Here is a 26,415-nt window from a genome sequence, read left to right as displayed (position 1 = left end):
GGGGGTCCCCAGGTCAGCAGCAGGTGCTGAGTGGGGCCGACGGCCGGTATCCCAGCTGGCAATAGGGCAGCAGCCGGTACCCCAGAGCAGTGATTGGCTGAGCCGCTCAGCCTGCCGCTGCATACCATCAAAAATCAGCTCACCTGCCACCTTTGGCGCGTGTGCCGTAGGTTGCCGACCCCTGCTTTATACGCTAGTAAGGAGATGAGCATATTACAGCTGCTGGAGGGCTCTTATCAGGAGTAACAGGCTATGGGAAAATCAGTCGACATTTTTTGTTTCTCTGATGAAAACTGGCCCACTCCCGGCCTCAAACCAAACCTGTCACTAATAATTGTCAACAACTTAATTTTCTGTTTTTGGCTAAGATATTGATTTTTTTTTCTTTAAATACTGAAATTGGATTCAGGATTGTTAGCAAGAATTTTTGGCAAACTAAGTTGTTAAATGACAATCTAAATGGCAACACAGTACTGCTTTCATGCTTGGCTCACCCCCAAGCCTGCTGGTCCAGCAGCTGCAGTAGACCCCAAAATCCACCTCTTGGGGTGCAAAGTGGCAACAGCAGCAGCAAACCCTCAGGTCCAATCACACGCCAATGGGCACTACCACCAGCCTTACGGACCATGGTGAAGTTAGCACAGCATCTGATCTCAGGGACAGGTCACCCATGGAGCCACAGCAGCTCATCCTGCCCTGTGCAGCTCCCCCCGGATGAGATGGATCACTGGCAGCTGCCAGCCCGGGGGAGAGGCGCTCCCCAGCTAGGGTGACCAGATCCAGATGTCCTGATTTTATAGGGCCAGTCCCGATATTTGGGGCTTTGTCTTATATAGGCACCAATTACCCCCAGCTAGAGTGACCAGACAGCAAGTGTGAAAAATCAGGACAGGGGGTGGGGGTGGGGGGGTAAAAGGAGCCTATATAAGAAAAAGACCCCAAAATTGGGCCTGGCCCTATAAAATAGGGATATCTGCTCACCCTACCCCAACCCCCTGTCCTGATTTTTCACACATCTGGCTAACCCCAGCCCAGCCCTGTGTGACATTCCAATCCTGGCCGAGGAAGTGAGTTACTTTCACTTTCATTCCTCAGCAGGTAGCCAGCCTCCCCCCACCTACCCCCCAGCACCTCACCCAACCCAGCCCTGATGGAGGGGAGGGAGAAGAGAGAGAGGGATGCTCCTGGGGACAGAGGAAAAAGGAGGGGGTGCTCCATGGGGCAGGGCAGGAGAAGAATGGATGTTATGGGGGACAAGGATACTGGTTCCAGAGCCGCAGAGCCTGCCTCACCTCACCTCAGTCAGGGGGAAAAGAGTCACACTCACAGGTGAGCTCCTTCCTCAACCCCTCCCCCCTTACCTTCCCAGAGACCCCAGCAGCCAATCCTCTTCCTCAGACTGTGCTGCATTCAGCTCTCTCTAGGATCCAGCAGCCTGCTCCACTGCTTCCCATCTGTCCAGGCTCCCCAGAGAGCTGTGCCCCCAAACCTAGCGGTGCCCTACGTGGCTACCTATGGCTAAGGACAGCCCGGGAGACGTGAGAGAGAGATCAGGCTAGAGCAGAAAATGGTTGGGGGCGGGGTGAAGGGTTTGAAATGCAAGGAGAAGAAAAATCTTTCTCCTGCTCCCTCTCATCAGAGCATCTAAAAACCAGATGAGAGATACCTCTCCCCCAGTGAAACATCAACTCTGGTGGGCTCGGGCTGAGGAAGGAACTTCTCTCTCCAGCAGCTCCAGCACACCTAGGCTGGGACATGGACACCTCCCCCCAAAAGATCTGGTGTGCCTGGCCTGGGACAGGGGAGGGGCTCCTCTCCTCTCCATTGGGGACATGGCGGGATGAGAGATGTGACAGGGAAATCATTATTTGCCTGATTTATGTGCCAGTCCTAGTCCTTGCTGACCCAACAGACTGTTTATTCTGCATGCTGATGCCAGTTTGGAGGGTCTGGGAGCAGTCTCCTACCAGGAAGTGGAAGGTAAATGTAAATCTGTAGCCTTTGCCAGCTGAGGACTGTCTGATAGCGAAACTCGCTATCCCATCCACCAGATGCAGTTCTTGGCCTTGAAATGGGCCATCACTGAGAAATTTCCAGACTACTTGTCCAGTGCTCAGTTTCAGGTATGGACAGAGAACAATCCACTGACTTCTGTGTTAACAAGGGCTAAGCTGGATGCTACAGGGCAGAGATGGGTGGCTACTTTTGCTAGCAATAACATCAGCATTCAATACCAGTCAGTTGGTATAATAGGAAGTGTGATTTATCAGGATCACCAATTCTTGGCTGGGGGGAGGATGTAAGCAGGGTCAGAATGAACTCTACCCTGCCATCTGTTGGTGATGTGTTGTAAAGGCCTTTTGTTGCTGATGTGCATGGTCACACCCACCCCAAATTGCATGATGGGGGTGCTTGTCCAAATGGTGATTTTGGCTGCTGTGGGATCCCCAAACTCTTTCTTAATGGGGCAGGAGTAATAAAATGTAGTAATCCTGGTCATATGAATCAAAAACAGTAGAACGGTACTTAGCAGTTCATGATTTCAGGACTCACCCGAACCTACATAAAAATCATTAGACAAGGGACATGGGTTCCAAAGAATAGCAATTTAAGAGAAATTGAAAAAAATATATGTGTTTAACATCGTGAGATTCTTCGGAACTCTCTAAATGCATATTTTATGGTTTTCCTCTCTCTTTAGTTGAAAAATAGGATTAATTATTATCCTATTATAAATAATGTGTTAAAGCATACACTTAAAATCTTAGACAAATAAGTGAAAAATTGAGTTATACTGAAATAGGTGGACTCTGATGCTATTTAAAAGCTTAAGTTCATAGGAATATAGTTTGGAATGAGAACCTGGCAGGAAAGTTTTTCTGGAAGAGTTAGCAGAGCAAGATTGTTAGTCACAGGTCAGTGGGTGGGTTTATGCAAATACTGGACTCTTGAACAGGGGCAGGGGCAGGGGCAGGCACAAGATTTCTGTGGCACATGTACCACCTCTGCAACTAACGTTTGCTACCTCACTCCCTAATAACACACCTTTTACCTCTCAGGACCAAAATACACCATGAAAGACATCTAACGGCATAAGCTTAGGGTGAGCAACTGCAGCACTCACAACAATTTGAAGAGATTCAAAACCACCTCTGCCTTTCCACACCAGGGACAGCAGAAAGGACATCAGCAGCTCCTGCAAGAGACCAACAAACATCCATTTCTACCTCCCTCCACGTGCTGCCATTAGCAACCCATACCCCTTAATGGTGAGTACTTTTCAGGCGAGGGTGACGCTCTCAGGCCTCAAATGCCAGGTACAGTTACTCTGTCCTTGATCCAAAATCAACAGGAAAATACACTGGATTACTCCTGCCCCAATAACAAAGAGACTGGGGAACCCACAGCAGCTGAAATGACCGTTTGGACAAGCACTCCCATCATGCAATCCGGGGTGGGTGTAACCATGCAAATGACATCAGCCCCAAAAGGCCTTGACGACAGATCACCAACAGATGGCAGGGTAGACTTCATACTGACCCTGCTTCAACTAGATTGTGGCAAAGATTCCCAAACACCGAACGTTAAAACTCACCTAACGCGGGTCAATCCATCCTCATCGTCGTAGCCGCTCGTTATACTCCACACCCGAACGTAGCCCTCATATGGACAACATACCCTCCTAACTCAGTGTCTGTACGTTAACCTTTTACCCCCAGTCAGGGCTATTGCAGATTATGTATTCCTTACGCCACCCCATTTTAAACCAAACTTTGTACCCCTTGGGTAAGCTGTACGTTGTTCCCTGAGCACCAGAAACTTCTACGCTGAAACTCTGAACCGTACACTTTTTTTTCTTTGAACCTCATCTTAATAAAATGCTGACTTTTGTTCGAGATCCCGGCTCCTCTTTGCAAGGCGTGTGCGTTCGCGCCGCGTCTTAGTCTGCTAATACGGCGGGGGGCGATTGAGCCAGAGGTGCTTGCCTGCTGCAGACACGGATCCAAGGCTGAACCTCGTCCCCCACAAGCGTAACTGAAAACAGTTTAAGAAGTGCTCCCGTCTCCGGCACTCAGCTACCCAGCTCCCAGTGGGGTCCAAACCCCAACTAGATCCTTTTTACCCTGTAGAAGCTAGCTGTAAAATCCTGTGACCAGGGCAGCTGCCTAGCAGCCTGCACATCTGCCTGCCAGAGTGAGGGCGTGTAAGGCACTAATCCGGATAGTGGCAGCTAGGTGGAAGGGGGGAGAGTGTGCAGAAACAGCAGAGTGGCGCAGCGGGAGCGTGCTGGGCCCATAACCCAGAGGTCGATGGATCGAAACCATCCTCTGCTACACGTGCACTTGTTTCTTTTCCCTCTGGGCCTTCAAGCGAGCCGGTGACCAGCAGAGCCCCAAGAGCCTAGGCCATGAGGCAAGAGGTGGCTGAGGCAAAGCGGCGGCCTGCCAGGGAGCTCCCTGGCACCTCTGGCTGCCTGGGCTGAAGGCAAGAGGCAGGCCTGGGCGTGGCGAGGGCCTCCTGTCCTGGAATGAGGCTGCAGTGCTTCCTGGCCCTGTTTTCCCACCTACACCGGCAGGCGGCTGCTGCGGGAGAACACGAGGGAGGCTCTCGGGGCGCTAGGCAGCGCTGTGTGTTTGGCTGTCAGGGGAAAGAGCCCAGGCTCCCGACTCGACCTGCCATTGACTCGCGTGGCTCTGCGCACCGTCAGCCGGGGCGGGGCGGGCCAGGCCGCGGACATGACTCAGGCTTGGGTCGCATGGCCGCGCTTTCCTGACGAGGCATGAGGCAGGCCAAGAGCTTTGCACAGCGTACAGGGAAGTGGGAGGGAGGCGTCTTTGAGCCGGCCTGTCTCCTTCGCTTCTCCCTTGCCGCTTGGGCGGAGGTGGGAAGGGAGCGAAATGTTCCCGGCTTAAAGTTTTTGTGCTCGGCTTTGAGGATTAAGCCTGAGCCTCCGGCATGGCTGCTGGCAGATGGGTTTCTGAATGGCATCCAGCCTGCTCTTTGGACCACCGGCTGAAAGCACTGAGGCAGCAAAATGGGACCTTTGAGGCTCCCCCCCCACAGGCCTCAGGGAAGCAAGGAAGTAGCATGGGCTTAGCGTCATCCCTGGGTGGGCTCGAACCACCATCCTTTCGGTTAACAGCCGAACGCGCTGACCCATTGCGCCACAGAGACATGGAGGGCCAAGGCTGTATTGAGCACAAAAGCTGGGAATCAGCTCAGGGCATACGGTATAGCACATGCATGCAGTGGTTAGCCAAGCAACAGCAAGGAACTGGACTGCTATGGAGGGAAAGTTCTGTGGGAAGGAACCGAAAAGAGCACCGGGGCTGTGGTACAGCGCTCGCATACACTTTCTTTGGCCTGTTTTGCTGGAAGAGTTAGTAGAGCAAGATTGTTAGTCACAGGTCAGTGGGTGGGTTTATGCAAATACTGGACTCTTGAACGGGAGCAGGGGCAGGGGCGGGCACAAGATTTCTGTGGCACATGTACCACCTCTGCAACTAACGTTTGCTACCTCACTCCCTAATAACACACCTTTTACCTCTCAGGACCAAAATACACCATGAAAGACATCTAACGGCATAAGCTTAGGGTGAGCAACTGCAGCACTCACAACAATTTGAAGAGATTCAAAACCGCCTCTGCCTCTGCCTTTCCACACCAGGGACAGCAGAAAGGACATCAGCAGCTCCTGCAAGAGACCAACAAACATCCATTTCTACCTCCCTCCATGTGCTGCCATTAGCAACCCATACCCCTTAATGGTGAGTACTTTTCAGGCGAGGGTGACGCTCTCAGGCCTCAAATGCCAGGTACAGTTACTCTGTCCTTGATCCAAAATCAACAGGAAAATACACTGGATTACTCCTGCCCCAATAACAAAGAGACTGGGGAACCCACAGCAGCTGAAATGACCGTTTGGACAAGCACTCCCATCATGCAATCCGGGGTGGGTGTAACCATGCAAATGACATCAGCCCCAAAAGGCCTTGACGACAGATCACCAACAGATGGCAGGGTAGACTTCATACTGACCCTGCTTCAACTAGATTGTGGCAAAGATTCCCAAACACCGAACGTTAAAACTCACCTAACGCGGTCAATCCATCCTCATCGTCGTAGCCGCTCGTTATACTCCACACCCGAACGTAGCCCTCATATGGACAACATACCCTCCTAACTCAGTGTCTGTACGTTAACCTTTTACCCCAGTCAGGGCTATTGCAGATTATGTATTCCTTACGCCACCCCATTTTAAACCAAACTTTGTACCCCTTGGGTAAGCTGTACGTTGTTCCCTGAGCACCAGAAACTTCTACGCTGAAACTCTGAACCGTACACTTTTTTTTCTTTGAACCTCATCTTAATAAAATGCTGACTTTTGTTCGAGATCCCGGCTCCTCTTTGCAAGGCGTGTGCGTTCGCGCCGCGTCTTAGTCTGCTAATACGGCGGGGGGCGATTGAGCCAGAGGTGCTTGCCTGCTGCAGACACGGATCCAAGGCTGAACCTCGTCCCCCACAAGCGTAACTGAAAACAGTTTAAGAAGTGCTCCGTCTCCGGCACTCAGCTACCCAGCTCCCAGTGGGGTCCAAACCCCAACTAGATCCTTTTTACCCTGTAGAAGCTAGCTGTAAAATCCTGTGACCAGGGCAGCTGCCTAGCAGCCTGCACATCTGCCTGCCAGAGCGAGGGCGTGTAAGGCACTAATCCGGATAGTGGCAGCTAGGTGGAAGGGGGGCGAGTGTGCAGAAACAGCAGAGTGGCGCAGCGGGAGCGTGCTGGGCCCATAACCCAGAGGTCGATGGATCGAAACCATCCTCTGCTACACGTGCACTTGTTTCTTTTCCCTCTGGGCCTTCAAGCGAGCCGGTGACCAGCAGAGCCCCAAGAGCCTAGGCCATGAGGCAAGAGGTGGCTGAGGCAAAGCGGCGGCCTGCCAGGGAGCTCCCTGGCACCTCTGGCTGCCTGGGCTGAAGGCAAGAGGCAGGCCTGGGCGTGGCGAGGGCCTCCTGTCCTGGAATGAGGCTGCAGTGCTTCCTGGCCCCGTTTTCCCACCCACACCGGCAGGCGGCTGCTGCGGGAGAACACGAGGGAGGCTCTCGGGGCGCTAGGCAGCGCTGTGTGTTTGGCTGTCAGGGGAAAGAGCCCAGGCTCCCGACTCGACCTGCCATTGACTCGCGTGGCTCTGCGCACCGTCAGCCGGGGCGGGGCGGGCCAGGCCGCGGACATGACTCAGGCTTGGGCCACATGGCCGCGCTTTCCTGACGAGGCATGAGGCAGGCCAAGAGCTTTGCACAGCGTACAGGGAAGTGGGAGGGAGGCGTCTTTGAGCCGGCCTGTCTCCTTCGCTTCTCCCTTGCCGCTTGGGCGGAGGCGGGAAGGGAGCGAAATGTTCCCGGCTTAAAGTTTTTGTGCTCGGCTTTGAGGATTAAGCCTGAGCCTCCGGCATGGCTGCTGGCAGATGGGTTTCTGAATGGCATCCAGCCTGCTCTTTGGACCACCAGCTGAAAGCACTGAGGCCAAGAGGCAGCAAAATGGGACCTTTGAGGCTCTCCCACAGGTCTCGGGGAAGCAAGGAAGCAGCACAGGCTTAGCGTCGTCCCTGGGTGGGCTCGAACCACCATCCTTTCGGTTAACAGCCAAACGCGCTGACCCATTACGCCACAGAGACATGGAGGGCAAGGCTGTATTGAGCACAAATGCCGGGCATCAGCTCAGGGTACGGTATAGCACATGCATGCAGCGGATAGCCAAGCAACAGCAAGGAACTGGACTGGTATGGAGCGAAAGTTCTGTGGGAAGGAACCGAAAGGAGCAACGGGGCTGTGGTACAGCGCTCGCATACACTTTCTTTGGCCTGTTTTGCTGGAAGAGTTAGCAGAGCGAGATTGTTAGTCACAGGTCAGTGGGTGGGTTTATGGAAATACTAGACTCTTGGACGGGAGCGGGGGCAGGGGCACACGACTTCTGTGGCACATGCACCACCTCTGCAACTAACGTTTGCTACCTCACTCCCTAATAACACACCTTTTACCTCTCAGGACCAAAATACACCATGAAAGACATCTAACGGCATAAGCTTAGGGTGAGCAACTGCAGCACTCACAACAATTTGAAGAGATTCAAAACCGCCTCTGCCTCTGCCTTTCCACACCAGGGACAGCAGAAAGGACATCAGCAGCTCCTGCAAGAGACCAACAAACATCCATTTCTACCTCCCTCCATGTGCTGCCATTAGCAACCCATACCCCTTAATGGTGAGTACTTTTCAGGCGAGGGTGACGCTCTCAGGCCTCAAATGCCAGGTACAGTTACTCTGTCCTTGATCCAAAATCAACAGGAAAATACACTGGATTACTCCTGCCCCAATAACAAAGAGACTGGGGAACCCACAGCAGCTGAAATGACCGTTTGGACAAGCACTCCCATCATGCAATCCGGGGTGGGTGTAACCATGCAAATGACATCAGCCCCAAAAGGCCTTGACGACAGATCACCAACAGATGGCAGGGTAGACTTCATACTGACCCTGCTTCAACTAGATTGTGGCAAAGATTCCCAAACACCGAACGTTAAAACTCACCTAACGCGGGTCAATCCATCCTCATCGTCGTAGCCGCTCGTTATACTCCACACCCGAACGTAGCCCTCATATGGACAACATACCCTCCTAACTCAGTGTCTGTACGTTAACCTTTTACCCCCAGTCAGGGCTATTGCAGATTATGTATTCCTTACGCCACCCCATTTTAAACCAAACTTTGTACACCATGGGTAAGCTGTACGTTGTTCCCTGAGCACCAGAAACTTCTACGCTGAAACTCTGAACCGTACACTTTTTTTTCTTTGAACCTCATCTTAATAAAATGCTGACTTTTGTTCGAGATCCCGGCTCCTCTTTGCAAGGCGTGTGCGTTCGCGCCGCGTCTTAGTCTGCTAATACGGCGGGGGGCGATTGAGCCAGAGGTGCTTACCTGCTGCAGACACGGATCCAAGGCTGAACCTCGTCCCCCACAAGCGTAACTGAAAACAGTTTAAGAAGTGCTCCGTCTCCGGCACTCAGCTACCCAGCTCCCAGTGGGGTCCAAACCCCAACTAGATCCTTTTTACCCTGTAGAAGCTAGCTGTAAAATCCTGTGACCAGGGCAGCTGCCTAGCAGCCTGCACATCTGCCTGCCAGAGCGAGGGCGTGTAAGGCACTAATCCGGATAGTGGCAGCTAGGTGGAAGGGGGGCAAGTGTGCAGAAACAGCAGAGTGGCGCAGCGGGAGCGTGCTGGGCCCATAACCCAGAGGTCGATGGATCGAAACCATCCTCTGCTACACGTGCACTTGTTTCTTTTCCCTCTGGGCCTTCAAGCGAGCCGGTGACCAGCAGAGCCCCAAGAGCCTAGGCCATGAGGCAAGAGGTGGCTGAGGCAAAGCGGCGGCCTGCCAGGGAGCTCCCTGGCACCTCTGGCTGCCTGGGCTGAAGGCAAGAGGCAGGCCTGGGCGTGGCGAGGGCCTCCTGTCCTGGAATGAGGCTGCAGTGCTTCCTGGCCCCGTTTTCCCACCCACACCGGCAGGCGGCTGCTGCGGGAGAACACGAGGGAGGCTCTCGGGGCGCTAGGCAGCGCTGTGTGTTTGGCTGTCAGGGGAAAGAGCCCAGGCTCCCGACTCGACCTGCCATTGACTCGCGTGGCTCTGCGCACCGTCAGCCGGGGCGGGGCGGGCCAGGCCGCGGACATGACTCAGGCTTGGGCCGCATGGCCGCGCTTTCCTGACGAGGCATGAGGCAGGCCAAGAGCTTTGCACAGCGTACAGGGAAGTGGGAGGGAGGCGTCTTTGAGCCGGCCTGTCTCCTTCGCTTCTCCCTTGCCGCTTGGGCGGAGGCGGGAAGGGAGCGAAATGTTCCCGGCTTAAAGTTTTTGTGCTCGGCTTTGAGGATTAAGCCTGAGCCTCCGGCATGGCTGCTGGCAGATGGGTTTCTGAATGGCATCCAGCCTGCTCTTTGGACCACCGGCTGAAAGCACTGAGGCAGCAAAATGGGACCTTTGAGGCTCCCCCCCCCACAGTCCTCAGGGAAGCAAGGAAGTAGCACGGGCTTAGCGTCGTCCCTGGGTGGGCTCGAACCACCATCCTTTCGGTTAACAGCCGAACGCGCTGACCCATTGCGCCACAGAGACATGGAGGGCCAAGGCTGTATTGAGCACAAAAGCTGGGAATCAGCTCAGGGCATACGGTATAGCACATGCATGCAGTGGTTAGCCAAGCAACAGCAAGGAACTGGACTGCTATGGAGGGAAAGTTCTGTGGGAAGGAACCGAAAAGAGCACCGGGGCTGTGGTACAGCGCTCGCATACACTTTCTTTGGCCTGTTTTGCTGGAAGAGTTAGCAGAGCAAGATTGTTAGTCACAGGTCAGTGGGTGGGTTTATGCAAATACTGGACTCTTGAACGGGAGCAGGGGCAGGGGCGGGCACAAGATTTCTGTGGCACATGTACCACCTCTGCAACTAACGTTTGCTACCTCACTCCCTAATAACACACCTTTTACCTCTCAGGACCAAAATACACCATGAAAGACATCTAACGGCATAAGCTTAGGGTGAGCAACTGCAGCACTCACAACAATTTGAAGAGATTCAAAACCGCCTCTGCCTCTGTCTTTCCACACCAGGGACAGCAGAAAGGACATCAGCAGCTCCTGCAAGAGACCAACAAACATCCATTTCTATCTCCCTCCACGTGCTGCCATTAGCAACCCATACCCCTTAATGGTGAGTACTTTTCAGGCGAGGGTGACGCTCTCAGGCCTCAAATGCCAGGTACAGTTACTCTGTCCTTGATCCAAAATCAACAGGAAAATACACTGGATTACTCCTGCCCCAATAACAAAGAGACTGGGGAACCCACAGCAGCTGAAATGACCGTTTGGACAAGCACTCCCATCATGCAATCCGGGGTGGGTGTAACCATGCAAATGACATCAGCCCCAAAAGGCCTTGACGACAGATCACCAACAGATGGCAGGGTAGACTTCATACTGACCCTGCTTCAACTAGATTGTGGCAAAGATTCCCAAACACCGAACGTTAAAACTCACCTAACGCGGTCAATCCATCCTCATCGTCGTAGCGCTCGTTATACTCCACACCCGAACGTAGCCCTCATATGGACAACATACCCTCCTAACTCAGTGTCTGTACGTTAACCTTTACCCCCAGTCAGGCTATTGCAGATTATGTATTCCTTACGCCACCCCATTTTAAACCAAACTTTGTACCCTTGGGTAAGCTGTACGTTGTTCCCTGAGCACCAGAAACTTCTACGCTGAAACTCTGAACCGTACACTTTTTTTTCTTTGAACCTCATCTTAATAAAATGCTGACTTTTGTTCGAGATCCCGGCTCCTCTTTGCAAGGCGTGTGCGTTCGCGCCGCGTCTTAGTCTGCTAATACGGCGGGGGGCGATTGAGCCAGAGGTGCTTGCCTGCTGCAGACACGGATCCAAGGCTGAACCTCGTCCCCCACAAGCGTAACTGAAAACAGTTTAAGAAGTGCTCCCGTCTCCGGCACTCAGCTACCCAGCTCCCAGTGGGGTCCAAACCCCAACTAGATCCTTTTTACCCTGTAGAAGCTAGCTGTAAAATCCTGTGACCAGGGCAGCTGCCTAGCAGCCTGCACATCTGCCTGCCAGAGCGAGGGCGTGTAAGGCACTAATCCGGATAGTGGCAGCTAGGTGGAAGGGGGGCGAGTGTGCAGAAACAGCAGAGTGGCGCAGCGGGGCGTGCTGGGCCCATAACCCAGAGGTCGATGGATCGAAACCATCCTCTGCTACACGTGCACTTGTTTCTTTTCCCTCTGGGCCTTCAAGCGAGCCGGTGACCAGCAGAGCCCCAAGAGCCTAGGCCATGAGGCAAGAGGTGGCTGAGGCAAAGCGGCGGCCTGCCAGGGAGCTCCCTGGCACCTCTGGCTGCCTGGGCTGAAGGCAAGAGGCAGGCCTGGGCGTGGCGAGGGCCTCCTGTCCTGGAATGAGGCTGCAGTGCTTCCTGGCCCTGTTTTCCCACCCACACCGGCAGGCGGCTGCTGCGGGAGAACACGAGGGAGGCTCTCGGGGCGCTAGGCAGCGCTGTGTGTTTGGCTGTCAGGGGAAAGAGCCCAGGCTCCCGACTCGACCTGCCATTGACTCGCGTGGCTCTGCGCACCGTCAGCCGGGGCGGGCCAGGCCGCGGACATGACTCAGGCTTGGGCCGCATGGCCGCGCTTTCCTGACGAGGCATGAGGCAGGCCAAGAGCTTTGCACAGCGTACAGGGAAGTGGGAGGGAGGCGTCTTTGAGCCGGCCTGTCTCCTTCGCTTCTCCCTTGCCGCTTGGGCGGAGGCGGGAAGGGAGCGAAATGTTCCCGGCTTAAAGTTTTTGTGCTCGGCTTTGAGGATTAAGCCTGAGCCTCCGGCATGGCTGCTGGCAGATGGGTTTCTGAATGGCATCCAGCCCGCTCTTTGGACCACCAGCTGAAAGCACTGAGGCCAAGAGGCAGCAAAATGGGACCTTTGAGGCTCTCCCACAGGTCTCGGGGAAGCAAGGAAGCAGCACAGGCTTAGCGTCGTCCCTGGGTGGGCTCGAACCACCATCCTTTCGGTTAACAGCCAAACGCGCTGACCCATTACGCCACAGAGACATGGAGGGCAAGGCTGTATTGAGCACAAATGCTGGGAATCAGCTCAGGGTACGGTATAGCACATGCATGCAGCGGATAGCCAAGCAACAGCAAGGAACTGGACTGCTATGGAGGAAAGTTCTGTGGGAAGGAACCGAAAGAGCACCGGGGCTGTGGTACAGCGCTCGCATACACTTTCTTTGGCCTGTTTTGCTGGAAGAGTTAGCAGAGCAAGATTGTTAGTCACAGGTCAGTGGGTGGGTTTATGCAAATACTGGACTCTTGAACGGGAGCAGGGGCAGGGGGGCACAAGATTTCTGTGGCACATGCACCACCTCTGCAACTAACGTTTGCTACCTCACTCCCTAATAACACACCTTTTACCTCTCAGGACCAAAATACACCATGAAAGACATCTAACGGCATAAGCTTAGGGTGAGCAACTGCAGCACTCACAACAATTTGAAGAGATTCAAAACCGCCTCTGCCTCTGCCTTTCCACACCAGGGACAGCAGAAAGGACATCAGCAGCTCCTGCAAGAGACCAACAAACATCCATTTCTACCTCCCTCCATGTGCTGCCATTAGCAACCCATACCCCTTAATGGTGAGTACTTTTCAGGCGAGGGTGACGCTCTCAGGCCTCAAATGCCAGGTACAGTTACTCTGTCCTTGATCCAAAATCAACAGGAAAATACACTGGATTACTCCTGCCCCAATAACAAAGAGACTGGGGAACCCACAGCAGCTGAAATGACCGTTTGGACAAGCACTCCCATCATGCAATCCGGGGTGGGTGTAACCATGCAAATGACATCAGCCCCAAAAGGCCTTGACGACAGATCACCAACAGATGGCAGGGTAGACTTCATACTGACCCTGCTTCAACTAGATTGTGGCAAAGATTCCCAAACACCGAACGTTAAAACTCACCTAACGCGGGTCAATCCATCCTCATCGTCGTAGCCGCTCGTTATACTCCACACCCGAACGTAGCCCTCATATGGACAACATACCCTCCTAACTCAGTGTCTGTACGTTAACCTTTTACCCCCAGTCAGGGCTATTGCAGATTATGTATTCCTTACGCCACCCCATTTTAAACCAAACTTTGTACCCCTTGGGTAAGCTGTACGTTGTTCCCTGAGCACCAGAAACTTCTACGCTGAAACTCTGAACCGTACACTTTTTTTTCTTTGAACCTCATCTTAATAAAATGCTGACTTTTGTTCGAGATCCCGGCTCCTCTTTGCAAGGCGTGTGCGTTCGCGCCGCGTCTTAGTCTGCTAATACGGCGGGGGGCGATTGAGCCAGAGGTGCTTGCCTGCTGCAGACACGGATCCAAGGCTGAACCTCGTCCCCCACAAGCGTAACTGAAAACAGTTTAAGAAGTGCTCCCGTCTCCGGCACTCAGCTACCCAGCTCCCAGTGGGGTCCAAACCCCAACTAGATCCTTTTTACCCTGTAGAAGCTAGCTGTAAAATCCTGTGACCAGGGCAGCTGCCTAGCAGCCTGCACATCTGCCTGCCAGAGCGAGGGCGTGTAAGGCACTAATCCGGATAGTGGCAGCTAGGTGGAAGGGGGGCGAGTGTGCAGAAACAGCAGAGTGGCACAGCGGGAGCGTGCTGGGCCCATAACCCAGAGGTCGATGGATCGAAACCATCCTCTGCTACACGTGCACTTGTTTCTTTTCCCTCTGGGCCTTCAAGCGAGCGGTGACCAGCAGAGCCCCAAGAGCCTAGGCCATGAGGCAAGAGGTGGCTGAGGCAAAGCGGCGGCCTGCCAGGGAGCTCCCTGGCACCTCTGGCTGCCTGGGCTGAAGGCAAGAGGCAGGCCTGGGCGTGGCGAGGGCCTCCTGTCCTGGAATGAGGCTGCAGTGCTTCCTGGCCCTGTTTTCCCACCCACACCGGCAGGCGGCTGCTGCGGGAGAACACGAGGGAGGCTCTCGGGGCGCTAGGCAGCGCTGTGTGTTTGGCTGTCAGGGGAAAGAGCCCAGGCTCCCGACTCGACCTGCCATTGACTCGCGTGGCTCTGCGCACCGTCAGCCGGGGCGGGGCGGGCCAGGCCGCGGACATGACTCAGGCTTGGGTCGCATGGCCGCGCTTTCCTGACGAGGCATGAGGCAGGCCAAGAGCTTTGCACAGCGTACAGGGAAGTGGGAGGGAGGCGTCTTTGAGCCGGCCTGTCTCCTTCGCTTCTCCCTTGCCGCTTGGGCGGAGGCGGGAAGGGAGCGAAATGTTCCCGGCTTAAAGTTTTTGTGCTCGGCTTTGAGGATTAAGCCTGAGCCTCCGGCATGGCTGCTGGCAGATGGGTTTCTGAATGGCATCCAGCCTGCTCTTTGGACCACCGGCTGAAAGCACTGAGGCAGCAAAATGGGACCTTTGAGGCTCCCCCCCCACAGGCCTCAGGGAAGCAAGGAAGTAGCATGGGCTTAGCGTCATCCCTGGGTGGGCTCGAACCACCATCCTTTCGGTTAACAGCCGAACGCGCTGACCCATTGCGCCACAGAGACATGGAGGGCCAAGGCTGTATTGAGCACAAAAGCTGGGAATCAGCTCAGGGCATACGGTATAGCACATGCATGCAGTGGTTAGCCAAGCAACAGCAAGGAACTGGACTGCTATGGAGGGAAAGTTCTGTGGGAAGGAACCGAAAAGAGCACCGGGGCTGTGGTACAGCGCTCGCATACACTTTCTTTGGCCTGTTTTGCTGGAAGAGTTAGCAGAGCAAGATTGTTAGTCACAGGTCAGTGGGTGGGTTTATGCAAATACTGGACTCTTGAACGGGAGCAGGGGCAGGGGCGGGCACAAGATTTCTGTGGCACATGTACCACCTCTGCAACTAACGTTTGCTACCTCACTCCCTAATAACACACCTTTTACCTCTCAGGACCAAAATACACCATGAAAGACATCTAACGGCATAAGCTTAGGGTGAGCAACTGCAGCACTCACAACAATTTGAAGAGATTCAAAACCGCCTCTGCCTCTGCCTTTCCACACCAGGGACAGCAGAAAGGACATCAGCAGCTCCTGCAAGAGACCAACAAACATCCATTTCTACCTCCCTCCATGTGCTGCCATTAGCAACCCATACCCCTTAATGGTGAGTACTTTTCAGGCGAGGGTGACGCTCTCAGGCCTCAAATGCCAGGTACAGTTACTCTGTCCTTGATCCAAAATCAACAGGAAAATACACTGGATTACTCCTGCCCCAATAACAAAGAGACTGGGGAACCCACAGCAGCTGAAATGACCGTTTGGACAAGCACTCCCATCATGCAATCCGGGGTGGGTGTAACCATGCAAATGACATCAGCCCCAAAAGGCCTTGACGACAGATCACCAACAGATGGCAGGGTAGACTTCATACTGACCCTGCTTCAACTAGATTGTGGCAAAGATTCCCAAACACCGAACGTTAAAACTCACCTAACGCGGGTCAATCCATCCTCATCGTCGTAGCCGCTCGTTATACTCCACACCCGAACGTAGCCCTCATATGGACAACATACCCTCCTAACTCAGTGTCTGTACGTTAACCTTTTACCCCCAGTCAGGGCTATTGCAGATTATGTATTCCTTACGCCACCCCATTTTAAACCAAACTTTGTACCCCTTGGGTAAGCTGTACGTTGTTCCCTGAGCACCAGAAACTTCTACGCTGAAACTCTGAACCGTACACTTTTTTTTCTTTGAACCTCATCTTAATAAAATGCTGAATATTGTTCGAGATACCGGCTCCTCTTTGCAAGGCGTGTGCGTTCGCGCCGCGTCTTAGTCTGCTAATACGGCGGGGGGCGATTGAGCCAGAGGTGCTTGCCTGCTGCAGACACGGATCCAAGGCTGAACCTCGTCCCCCACAAGCGTAACTGAAAACAGTTTAAGAAGTGCTCCCGTCTCCGGCACTCAGCTACCCAGCTCCCAGTGGGGTCCAAACCCCAACTAGATCCTTTTTACCCTGTAGAAGCTAGCTGTAAAATCCTGTGACCAGGGCAGCTGCCTAGCAGCCTGCACATCTGCCTGCCAGAGCGAGGGCGTGTAAGGCACTAATCCGGATAGTGGCAGCTAGGTGGAAGGGGGGCGAGTGTGCAGAAACAGCAGAGTGGCGCAGCGGGAGCGTGCTGGGCCCATAACCCAGAGGTCGATGGATCGAAACCATCCTCTGCTACACGTGCACTTGTTTCTTTTCCCTCTGGGCCTTCAAGCGAGCCGGTGACCAGCAGAGCCCCAAGAGCCTAGGCCATGAGGCAAGAGGTGGCTGAGGCAAAGCGGCGGCCTGCCAGGGAGCTCCCTGGCACCTCTGGCTGCCTGGGCTGAAGGCAAGAGGCAGGCCTGGGCGTGGCGAGGGCCTCCTGTCCTGGAATGAGGCTGCAGTGCTTCCTGGCCCCGTTTTCCCACCCACACCGGCAGGCGGCTGCTGCGGGAGAACACGAGGGAGGCTCTCGGGGCGCTAGGCAGCGCTGTGTGTTTGGCTGTCAGGGGAAAGAGCCCAGGCTCCCGACTCGACCTGCCATTGACTCGCGTGGCTCTGCGCACCGTCAGCCGGGGCGGGGCGGGCCAGGCCGCGGACATGACTCAGGCTTGGGCCACATGGCCGCGCTTTCCTGACGAGGCATGAGGCAGGCCAAGAGCTTTGCACAGCGTACAGGGAAGTGGGAGGGAGGCGTCTTTGAGCCGGCCTGTCTCCTTCGCTTCTCCCTTGCCGCTTGGGCGGAGGCGGGAAGGGAGCGAAATGTTCCCGGCTTAAAGTTTTTGTGCTCGGCTTTGAGGATTAAGCCTGAGCCTCCGGCATGGCTGCTGGCAGATGGGTTTCTGAATGGCATCCAGCCCGCTCTTTGGACCACCAGCTGAAAGCACTGAGGCCAAGAGGCAGCAAAATGGGACCTTTGAGGCTCTCCCACAGGTCTCGGGGAAGCAAGGAAGCAGCACAGGCTTAGCGTCGTCCCTGGGTGGGCTCGAACCACCATCCTTTCGGTTAACAGCCAAACGCGCTGACCCATTACGCCACAGAGGGGCAAGGCTGTATTGAGCACAAATGCCGGGCATCAGCTCAGGGTACGGTATAGCACATGCATGCAGCGGATAGCCAAGCAACAGCAAGGAACTGGACTGGTATGGAGCGAAAGTTCTGTGGGAAGGAACCGAAAGGAGCAACGGGGCTGTGGTACAGCGCTCGCATACACTTTCTTTGGCCTGTTTTGCTGGAAGAGTTAGCAGAGCGAGATTGTTAGTCACAGGTCAGTGGGTGGGTTTATGGAAATACTAGACTCTTGGACGGGAGCGGGGGCAGGGGGGGCACACGACTTCTGTGGCACATGCACCACCTCTGCAACTAACGTTTGCTACCTCACTCCCTAATAACACACCTTTTACCTCTCAGGACCAAAATACACCATGAAAGACATCTAACGGCATAAGCTTAGGGTGAGCAACTGCAGCACTCACAACAATTTGAAGAGATTCAAAACCGCCTCTGCCTCTGCCTTTCCACACCAGGGACAGCAGAAAGGACATCAGCAGCTCCTGCAAGAGACCAACAAACATCCATTTCTACCTCCCTCCATGTGCTGCCATTAGCAACCCATACCCCTTAATGGTGAGTACTTTTCAGGCGAGGGTGACGCTCTCAGGCCTCAAATGCCAGGTACAGTTACTCTGTCCTTGATCCAAAATCAACAGGAAAATACACTGGATTACTCCTGCCCCAATAACAAAGAGACTGGGGAACCCACAGCAGCTGAAATGACCGTTTGGACAAGCACTCCCATCATGCAATCCGGGGTGGGTGTAACCATGCAAATGACATCAGCCCCAAAAGGCCTTGACGACAGATCACCAACAGATGGCAGGGTAGACTTCATACTGACCCTGCTTCAACTAGATTGTGGCAAAGATTCCCAAACACCGAACGTTAAAACTCACCTAACGCGGGTCAATCCATCCTCATCGTCGTAGCCGCTCGTTATACTCCACACCCGAACGTAGCCCTCATATGGACAACATACCCTCCTAACTCAGTGTCTGTACGTTAACCTTTTACCCCCAGTCAGGGCTATTGCAGATTATGTATTCCTTACGCCACCCCATTTTAAACCAAACTTTGTACCCCTTGGGTAAGCTGTACGTTGTTCCCTGAGCACCAGAAACTTCTACGCTGAAACTCTGAACCGTACACTTTTTTTTCTTTGAACCTCATCTTAATAAAATGCTGACTTTTGTTCGAGATCCCGGCTCCTCTTTGCAAGGCGTGTGCGTTCGCGCCGCGTCTTAGTCTGCTAATACGGCGGGGGGCGATTGAGCCAGAGGTGCTTGCCTGCTGCAGACACGGATCCAAGGCTGAACCTCGTCCCCCACAAGCGTAACTGAAAACAGTTTAAGAAGTGCTCCCGTCTCCGGCACTCAGCTACCCAGCTCCCAGTGGGGTCCAAACCCCAACTAGATCCTTTTTACCCTGTAGAAGCTAGCTGTAAAATCCTGTGACCAGGGCAGCTGCCTAGCAGCCTGCACATCTGCCTGCCAGAGCGAGGGCGTGTAAGGCACTAATCCGGATAGTGGCAGCTAGGTGGAAGGGGGGCGAGTGTGCAGAAACAGCAGAGTGGCACAGCGGGAGCGTGCTGGGCCCATAACCCAGAGGTCGATGGATCGAAACCATCCTCTGCTACACGTGCACTTGTTTCTTTTCCCTCTGGGCCTTCAAGCGAGCCGGTGACCAGCAGAGCCCCAAGAGCCTAGGCCATGAGGCAAGAGGTGGCTGAGGCAAAGCGGCGGCCTGCCAGGGAGCTCCCTGGCACCTCTGGCTGCCTGGGCTGAAGGCAAGAGGCAGGCCTGGGCGTGGCGAGGGCCTCCTGTCCTGGAATGAGGCTGCAGTGCTTCCTGGCCCTGTTTTCCCACCCACACCGGCAGGCGGCTGCTGCGGGAGAACACGAGGGAGGCTCTCGGGGCGCTAGGCAGCGCTGTGTGTTTGGCTGTCAGGGGAAAGAGCCCAGGCTCCCGACTCGACCTGCCATTGACTCGCGTGGCTCTGCGCACCGTCAGCCGGGGCGGGGCGGGCCAGGCCGCGGACATGACTCAGGCTTGGGTCGCATGGCGCTTTCCGGACGAGGCATGAGGCAGGCCAAGAGCTTTGCACAGCGTACAGGGAAGTGGGAGGGAGGCGTCTTTGAGCCGGCCTGTCTCCTTCGCTTCTCCCTTGCCGCTTGGGCGGAGGCGGGAAGGGAGCGAAATGTTCCCGGCTTAAAGTTTTTGTGCTCGGCTTTGAGGATTAAGCCTGAGCCTCCGGCATGGCTGCTGGCAGATGGGTTTCTGAATGGCATCCAGCCTGCTCTTTGGACCACCGGCTGAAAGCACTGAGGCAGCAAAATGGGACCTTTGAGGCTCCCCCCCCACAGGCCTCAGGGAAGCAAGGAAGTAGCATGGGCTTAGCGTCATCCCTGGGTGGGCTCGAACCACCATCCTTTCGGTTAACAGCCGAACGCGCTGACCCATTGCGCCACAGAGACATGGAGGGCCAAGGCTGTATTGAGCACAAAAGCTGGGAATCAGCTCAGGGCATACGGTATAGCACATGCATGCAGTGGTTAGCCAAGCAACAGCAAGGAACTGGACTGCTATGGAGGGAAAGTTCTGTGGGAAGGAACCGAAAAGAGCACCGGGGCTGTGGTACAGCGCTCGCATACACTTTCTTTGGCCTGTTTTGCTGGAAGAGTTAGCAGAGCAAGATTGTTAGTCACAGGTCAGTGGGTGGGTTTATGCAAATACTGGACTCTTGAACGGGAGCAGGGGCAGGCACAAGATTTCTGTGGCACATGTACCACCTCTGCAACTAACGTTTGCTACCTCACTCCCTAATAACACACCTTTTACCTCTCAGGACCAAAATACACCATGAAAGACATCTAACGGCATAAGCTTAGGGTGAGCAACTGCAGCACTCACAACAATTTGAAGAGATTCAAAACCGCCTCTGCCTCTGCCTTTCCACACCAGGGACAGCAGAAAGGACATCAGCAGCTCCTGCAAGAGACCAACAAACATCCATTTCTACCTCCCTCCATGTGCTGCCATTAGCAACCCATACCCCTTAATGGTGAGTACTTTTCAGGCGAGGGTGACGCTCTCAGGCCTCAAATGCCAGGTACAGTTACTCTGTCCTTGATCCAAAATCAACAGGAAAATACACTGGATTACTCCTGCCCCAATAACAAAGAGACTGGGGAACCCACAGCAGCTGAAATGACCGTTTGGACAAGCACTCCCATCATGCAATCCGGGGTGGGTGTAACCATGCAAATGACATCAGCCCCAAAAGGCCTTGACGACAGATCACCAACAGATGGCAGGGTAGACTTCATACTGACCCTGCTTCAACTAGATTGTGGCAAAGATTCCCAAACACCGAACGTTAAAACTCACCTAACGCGGGTCAATCCATCCTCATCGTCGTAGCCGCTCGTTATACTCCACACCCGAACGTAGCCCTCATATGGACAACATACCCTCCTAACTCAGTGTCTGTACGTTAACCTTTTACCCCCAGTCAGGGCTATTGCAGATTATGTATTCCTTACGCCACCCCATTTTAAACCAAACTTTGTACCCCTTGGGTAAGCTGTACGTTGTTCCCTGAGCACCAGAAACTTCTACGCTGAAACTCTGAACCGTACACTTTTTTTTCTTTGAACCTCATCTTAATAAAATGCTGACTTTTGTTCGAGATCCCGGCTCCTCTTTGCAAGGCGTGTGCGTTCGCGCCGCGTCTTAGTCTGCTAATACGGCGGGGGGCGATTGAGCCAGAGGTGCTTGCCTGCTGCAGACACGGATCCAAGGCTGAACCTCGTCCCCCACAAGCGTAACTGAAAACAGTTTAAGAAGTGCTCCCGTCTCCGGCACTCAGCTACCCAGCTCCCAGTGGGGTCCAAACCCCAACTAGATCCTTTTTACCCTGTAGAAGCTAGCTGTAAAATCCTGTGACCAGGGCAGCTGCCTAGCAGCCTGCACATCTGCCTGCCAGAGCGAGGGCGTGTAAGGCACTAATCCGGATAGTGGCAGCTAGGTGGAAGGGGGGCGAGTGTGCAGAAACAGCAGAGTGGCGCAGCGGGAGCGTGCTGGGCCCATAACCCAGAGGTCGATGGATCGAAACCATCCTCTGCTACACGTGCACTTGTTTCTTTTCCTCTGGGCCTTCAAGCGAGCCGGTGACCAGCAGAGCCCCAAGAGCCTAGGCCATGAGGCAAGAGGTGGCTGAGGCAAAGCGGCGGCCTGCCAGGGAGCTCCCTGGCACCTCTGGCTGCCTGGGCTGAAGGCAAGAGGCAGGCCTGGGCGTGGCGAGGGCCTCCTGTCCTGGAATGAGGCTGCAGTGCTTCCTGGCCCCGTTTTCCCACCCACACCGGCAGGCGGCTGCTGCGGGAGAACACGAGGGAGGCTCTCGGGGCGCTAGGCAGCGCTGTGTGTTTGGCTGTCAGGGGAAAGAGCCCAGGCTCCCGACTCGACCTGCCATTGACTCGCGTGGCTCTGCGCACCGTCAGCCGGGGCGGGGCGGGCCAGGCCGCGGACATGACTCAGGCTTGGGCCACATGGCCGCGCTTTCCTGACGAGGCATGAGGCAGGCCAAGAGCTTTGCACAGCGTACAGGGAAGTGGGAGGGAGGCATCTTTGAGCCGGCCTGTCTCCTTCGCTTCTCCCTTGCCGCTTGGGCGGAGGCGGGAAGGGAGCGAAATGTTCCCGGCTTAAAGTTTTTGTGCTCGGCTTTGAGGATTAAGCCTGAGCCTCCGGCATGGCTGCTGGCAGATGGGTTTCTGAATGGCATCCAGCCCGCTCTTTGGACCACCAGCTGAAAGCACTGAGGCCAAGAGGCAGCAAAATGGGACCTTTGAGGCTCTCCCACAGGTCTCGGGGAAGCAAGGAAGCAGCACAGGCTTAGCGTCGTCCCTGGGTGGGCTCGAACCACCATCCTTTCGGTTAACAGCCAAACGCGCTGACCCATTACGCCACAGAGGGGCAAGGCTGTATTGAGCACAAATGCCGGGCATCAGCTCAGGGTACGGTATAGCACATGCATGCAGTGGATAGCCAAGCAACAGCAAGGAACTGGACTGGTATGGAGCGAAAGTTCTGTGGGAAGGAACCGAAAGGAGCAACGGGGCTGTGGTACAGCGCTCGCATACACTTTCTTTGGCCTGTTTTGCTGGAAGAGTTAGCAGAGCGAGATTGTTAGTCACAGGTCAGTGGGTGGGTTTATGGAAATACTGGACTCTTGGACGGGAGCGGGGGCAGGGGGGGCACACGACTTCTGTGGCACATGCACCACCTCTGCAACTAACGTTTGCTACCTCACTCCCTAACAACACACCTTTTACCTCAGGACTAAAATACACCGTGAAAGAGATCTAACGGCATAAGCTTAGGGTGAGCAACTGCAGCACTAACAACAATTTGAAGAGATTCAAAACCGCCTCTGCCTCTGTTTTTCCACACCAGGGACAGCAGAAAGGACATCAGCACCACCTGTACAATTTTTTTTTCTTTGAACGTCATCTTAATAAAAAGTTGACTTTTGTTCGAGATCCCGGCTCCTGTTCCTTTGCAAGGCGTGTGCGTTTGCTCCGGGTTTTAGTCTGCTAATACAGCGGGGGGGTGGGGCGATTGAGCCAGACGTGCTTGCCTGCTACAGACACGGATCCAAGGCTGAACCTCGTCCCCCACAAGCTTGAAAGCTTAACTGAAAACTGTTTAAGAAGTGCTCCCATCTCCGGCACTCAGCTACCCAGCTCCCAATGGGGTCCAAACCCCAAATAGATCCCTTTTACCCTGTAGAAGCTGTAAAATCCTGTGACCAGGGCAGCTGCCTAGCAGCCTGCGCATCTGCCTGCCAGAGCGAGGGCGTGTAAGGCACTAATCCGGATAGTGGCGGCTAGGTGGTAGGGGGAGGGTGTGAAGAAACAGCAGAGTGGCGCAGCGGGAGCGCGCTGGGCCCATAACCCAGAGGTCGATGGATCAAAACCATCCTCTGCTACGCGTGTGCTTGTTTCTTTTCCCTCTGGGCCTTCAAGTGAGCGGGTGACCAGCAGAGCACCAAGAGCCTAGGCCATGAGGCAAGAGGTGGCTGAGGCGAAGCGGCGGCCTGCCAGGGAGCTCCCCGGCACCTCTGGCTGCCTGGGCTGAAGGCAAGAGACAGGCCTGGGCGTGGCGAGGGCCTCCTGTCCCGGCCTGAGGCCGCAGTGCTTCTTGGTCCCCTTTTCCCACCCACCCCGGCAGGCGGCTGCTGCGGGAGAACACGAGGGAGGCTCTGGGGGCGCTAGGCAGTGCTGTGTGTGTGGCTGTCAGGGGAAAGAGCCGAGGCTCCCGACTCGACCTGCCATTGACTCGCGTGGCTCTGCGCGCCGTCAGCCGGGGCGGGCCAGGCTGCGGACGTGACTCAGGCTTGGGCCGCATGGCCGCGCTTTCCTGACGAGGCATGAGGCAGGCCACGAGCTTTGCACAGCGTACAGGGAAGTGGGAGGGAGGCGTCTTTGAGCCGGCCTGTCTCCTCCGCTTCTACCTTGCCGCTTGGGCGGAGGCGGGAAGGGAGCAAAATGATCCCGGCTGAAGGTTTTGTGCTCGGCCTTGAGGATTAAGCACGAGCCTCCGGCACGGCTGCTTGGAGATGCGCTTTTGCAGCGTGGCCCCCACAGTCTTGTAGGCAGCAGGTGAATCCAGTGTGTCCAGGAGGGAGCCTTCAACATGGCAAAAGGGGGTGTCTGGTGCCCCTGTCCCTCCTGGTTAATAGTGGAGTGTGTGGGTGTCCCCCAGCTCGTTAAGGATCCGTGTTGTGTGGATGCCTCTGTTCTTCTCATTAAGAATGGTGCAACGGAGCATATGGGTGTGTCCCCCACCCCATGAACTAGCTCCCGTGTGTGGTTTCCCCTGACTGCCCCCATCCGGGATCTGTGGGTGTCTCTGTTCCTCTTTTCAAGATCCGTGTTGCTTGGGTGCTTCCCTCCCCCCACATCAGAATCCCCAGCGTGTGGGTGCTCCCATCCCCCCATCCAGGCTCTGCGGGGGGTGTCCGTATAAAAAGAGACCATGTCTCACTGTTTTGCCCAGGCTACGCTGCAGGGGCTATTCACAGGTGCAATCCCACTACTGATCAGCACGGGAGTTTTGACCTGCTCTGTTTCCAACCTGGGCCGGTTCACCTCTCCTTAGGCAACCTGGAGACCCCAAGCTTCCCCAGGATCACCATATTGATGTTGAACTTAGTGCGGACACCTGATCGGCACAGCCCCCTGCAGCCCAGAACTCCTGAGCTCAAGTGATCCACCAGCCTCAGCCTCCCCAGGAGCTGGGATCACAGGCACCAGCCACGGGGCCCAGCTTGTTTTGCAGCCTGGGAGCTGGAGCTTTAAACTCTGCTTGTGAGCTCTGTGCCTTGGCCAGATGGGGACAGCCTGGAACTGGGAAATGCTCCTGCTCCCCCCGCCCCCATCTCATGTCGAGCTGCAGGCGCCGCTGTCCTCCCAGGTAAGATCCCGGATGTTTCGGTGCCCCCTTCCCCCGCCCAGGTGTCCGGGTACCTCTGCCCCCCCTACAGAATCCTGGATGTGTGGGTGTCCGTCCCTCTGCAGAGGATCCCAGAGTGTGGATGCCCTTGTCCCCCCGTACAAGATCCTGGGTGTGTGGGTGCCACTCTCCCCCCAGCAGATCTCTGGTGGGTGGGTCCCCAGGGTGTGAGTGCTCCCATCCCCCGATACAGGCTGGGGGGGGTATAACTGGCTCTCCCTGTCCTGCCCAGGCGGTGCTACAGCAGCTGTTCACAGGGGCAGCAACCCCACTGTCACCCTGCAGCTTTACCCTGCTCCAGGGGTGACCTGCTTCACCCTCCTTTGGGAGCCCGGGGATCCCGAACTTCCCAGAATCACCTGTTTGATGCCGAGCTTAGCACAGACACCGGCTCAGCCTGGCAGGGTGCAGCCCTGAGCCCTGACAATCAGCTTCCCTCCGCCTCCTGCTGCACAGCGAGGATCCCACGCGAGAGGCTTCGTGCCCAGTTTGTTCAGGAGCGTCCCAGGCTCCAGCTGTAAACTCTGCTGGTCAGTTCTAGTCTTTGGCCACATGGGGGCGGCACTAACGGTCCCATCTAAACGCTGTTTGCGTTCGACCCTTCGGATCGCAGATTGTAACCCGCAGGCAGATCTCTGAGTGCAGCCAGATCCCTCCCCAAACTAAACATTGAAGCAGCAGCTCCCATTGGAAAGATCAGGATTTTTGCCTTTAAAAACAATGGAAATGTCTACAGCGAGAGACTGAAGACGCTCAACTGATTTCATTGACTGGAGGCTAAGAGGCGATTTAATCACTGGTTTAAATACGTTTTACAAATTCCCAGAGGGGGGAATGTGTGATTTGAAGTGTTCTTTAATTCACCAGACAAAGATTGAACAAGACCCCATTGGCTTTCAGTCGATGTCCTAAAATCCCAACTGGAAATGACCATTTTTTAACCGTGAGGCTAATTATCTAGTGGAACAAGCTCCACAAGGGAGGTGGTAAATTCCCCATCACTTGCAGTTTGTAAATCAAGACTGCAGCTCTTGCTGCAAGACACGTGGTGTGTGGGTGTCCCTGTTCTGCGTTTTGGGATCCCTGGTACATGGTGCCTCCCTCCCACCAGTTCAGGATCCCCACAATGGATGCTCCCATCCCGCCATACAGTCTCTGCGGGGGAGGGGGGGTGTATAAAAAGAGACCGTGTCTCACTGTCTTGCCCAGGCTACGCTGCAGGGGCTACTCACAGGT

The 26,415-nt window shown here is 55.0% G+C and overlaps 14 non-coding genes across 14 annotated transcripts; 6 read left to right on the top strand and 8 right to left on the bottom strand.

Annotated features, from left to right (window-relative positions):
* The first annotated feature begins 4,262 nt into the window (after window positions 1–4,262).
* TRNAM-CAU lies at window positions 4,263–4,334 on the top strand. The gene has a single exon. It is a non-coding gene; the product is annotated as a tRNA-Met (tRNA).
* Window positions 4,335–5,101: 767 nt separating this feature from the next.
* On the bottom strand, window positions 5,102–5,175 carry TRNAN-GUU. Its single transcript has one exon. It is a non-coding gene; the product is annotated as a tRNA-Asn (tRNA).
* A 1,583-nt stretch (window positions 5,176–6,758) lies between these two features.
* Window positions 6,759–6,830, top strand: TRNAM-CAU. Its single transcript has one exon. It is a non-coding gene; the product is annotated as a tRNA-Met (tRNA).
* A 772-nt stretch (window positions 6,831–7,602) lies between these two features.
* Window positions 7,603–7,676, bottom strand: TRNAN-GUU. The gene has a single exon. It is a non-coding gene; the product is annotated as a tRNA-Asn (tRNA).
* A 1,578-nt stretch (window positions 7,677–9,254) lies between these two features.
* Window positions 9,255–9,326, top strand: TRNAM-CAU. The gene has a single exon. It is a non-coding gene; the product is annotated as a tRNA-Met (tRNA).
* A 768-nt stretch (window positions 9,327–10,094) lies between these two features.
* Window positions 10,095–10,168, bottom strand: TRNAN-GUU. Its single transcript has one exon. It is a non-coding gene; the product is annotated as a tRNA-Asn (tRNA).
* Window positions 10,169–12,587: 2,419 nt separating this feature from the next.
* On the bottom strand, window positions 12,588–12,661 carry TRNAN-GUU. Its single transcript has one exon. It is a non-coding gene; the product is annotated as a tRNA-Asn (tRNA).
* A 2,417-nt stretch (window positions 12,662–15,078) lies between these two features.
* Window positions 15,079–15,152, bottom strand: TRNAN-GUU. Its single transcript has one exon. It is a non-coding gene; the product is annotated as a tRNA-Asn (tRNA).
* Window positions 15,153–16,738: 1,586 nt separating this feature from the next.
* On the top strand, window positions 16,739–16,810 carry TRNAM-CAU. The gene has a single exon. It is a non-coding gene; the product is annotated as a tRNA-Met (tRNA).
* A 772-nt stretch (window positions 16,811–17,582) lies between these two features.
* TRNAN-GUU lies at window positions 17,583–17,658 on the bottom strand. The gene has a single exon. It is a non-coding gene; the product is annotated as a tRNA-Asn (tRNA).
* A 2,409-nt stretch (window positions 17,659–20,067) lies between these two features.
* On the bottom strand, window positions 20,068–20,141 carry TRNAN-GUU. Its single transcript has one exon. It is a non-coding gene; the product is annotated as a tRNA-Asn (tRNA).
* Window positions 20,142–21,721: 1,580 nt separating this feature from the next.
* On the top strand, window positions 21,722–21,793 carry TRNAM-CAU. The gene has a single exon. It is a non-coding gene; the product is annotated as a tRNA-Met (tRNA).
* Window positions 21,794–22,564: 771 nt separating this feature from the next.
* TRNAN-GUU lies at window positions 22,565–22,640 on the bottom strand. Its single transcript has one exon. It is a non-coding gene; the product is annotated as a tRNA-Asn (tRNA).
* Window positions 22,641–23,581: 941 nt separating this feature from the next.
* On the top strand, window positions 23,582–23,653 carry TRNAM-CAU. Its single transcript has one exon. It is a non-coding gene; the product is annotated as a tRNA-Met (tRNA).
* Window positions 23,654–26,415: the final 2,762 nt, after the last annotated feature.

This window comes from Mauremys reevesii, linkage group 12, assembly GCF_016161935.1.
Source record: "Mauremys reevesii isolate NIE-2019 linkage group 12, ASM1616193v1, whole genome shotgun sequence".
NCBI lineage: Eukaryota > Metazoa > Chordata > Testudines > Geoemydidae > Mauremys > Mauremys reevesii.
Note: the sequence above shows the minus strand (reverse complement) of the source record. Positions and strands in the feature narration are given on the sequence as shown.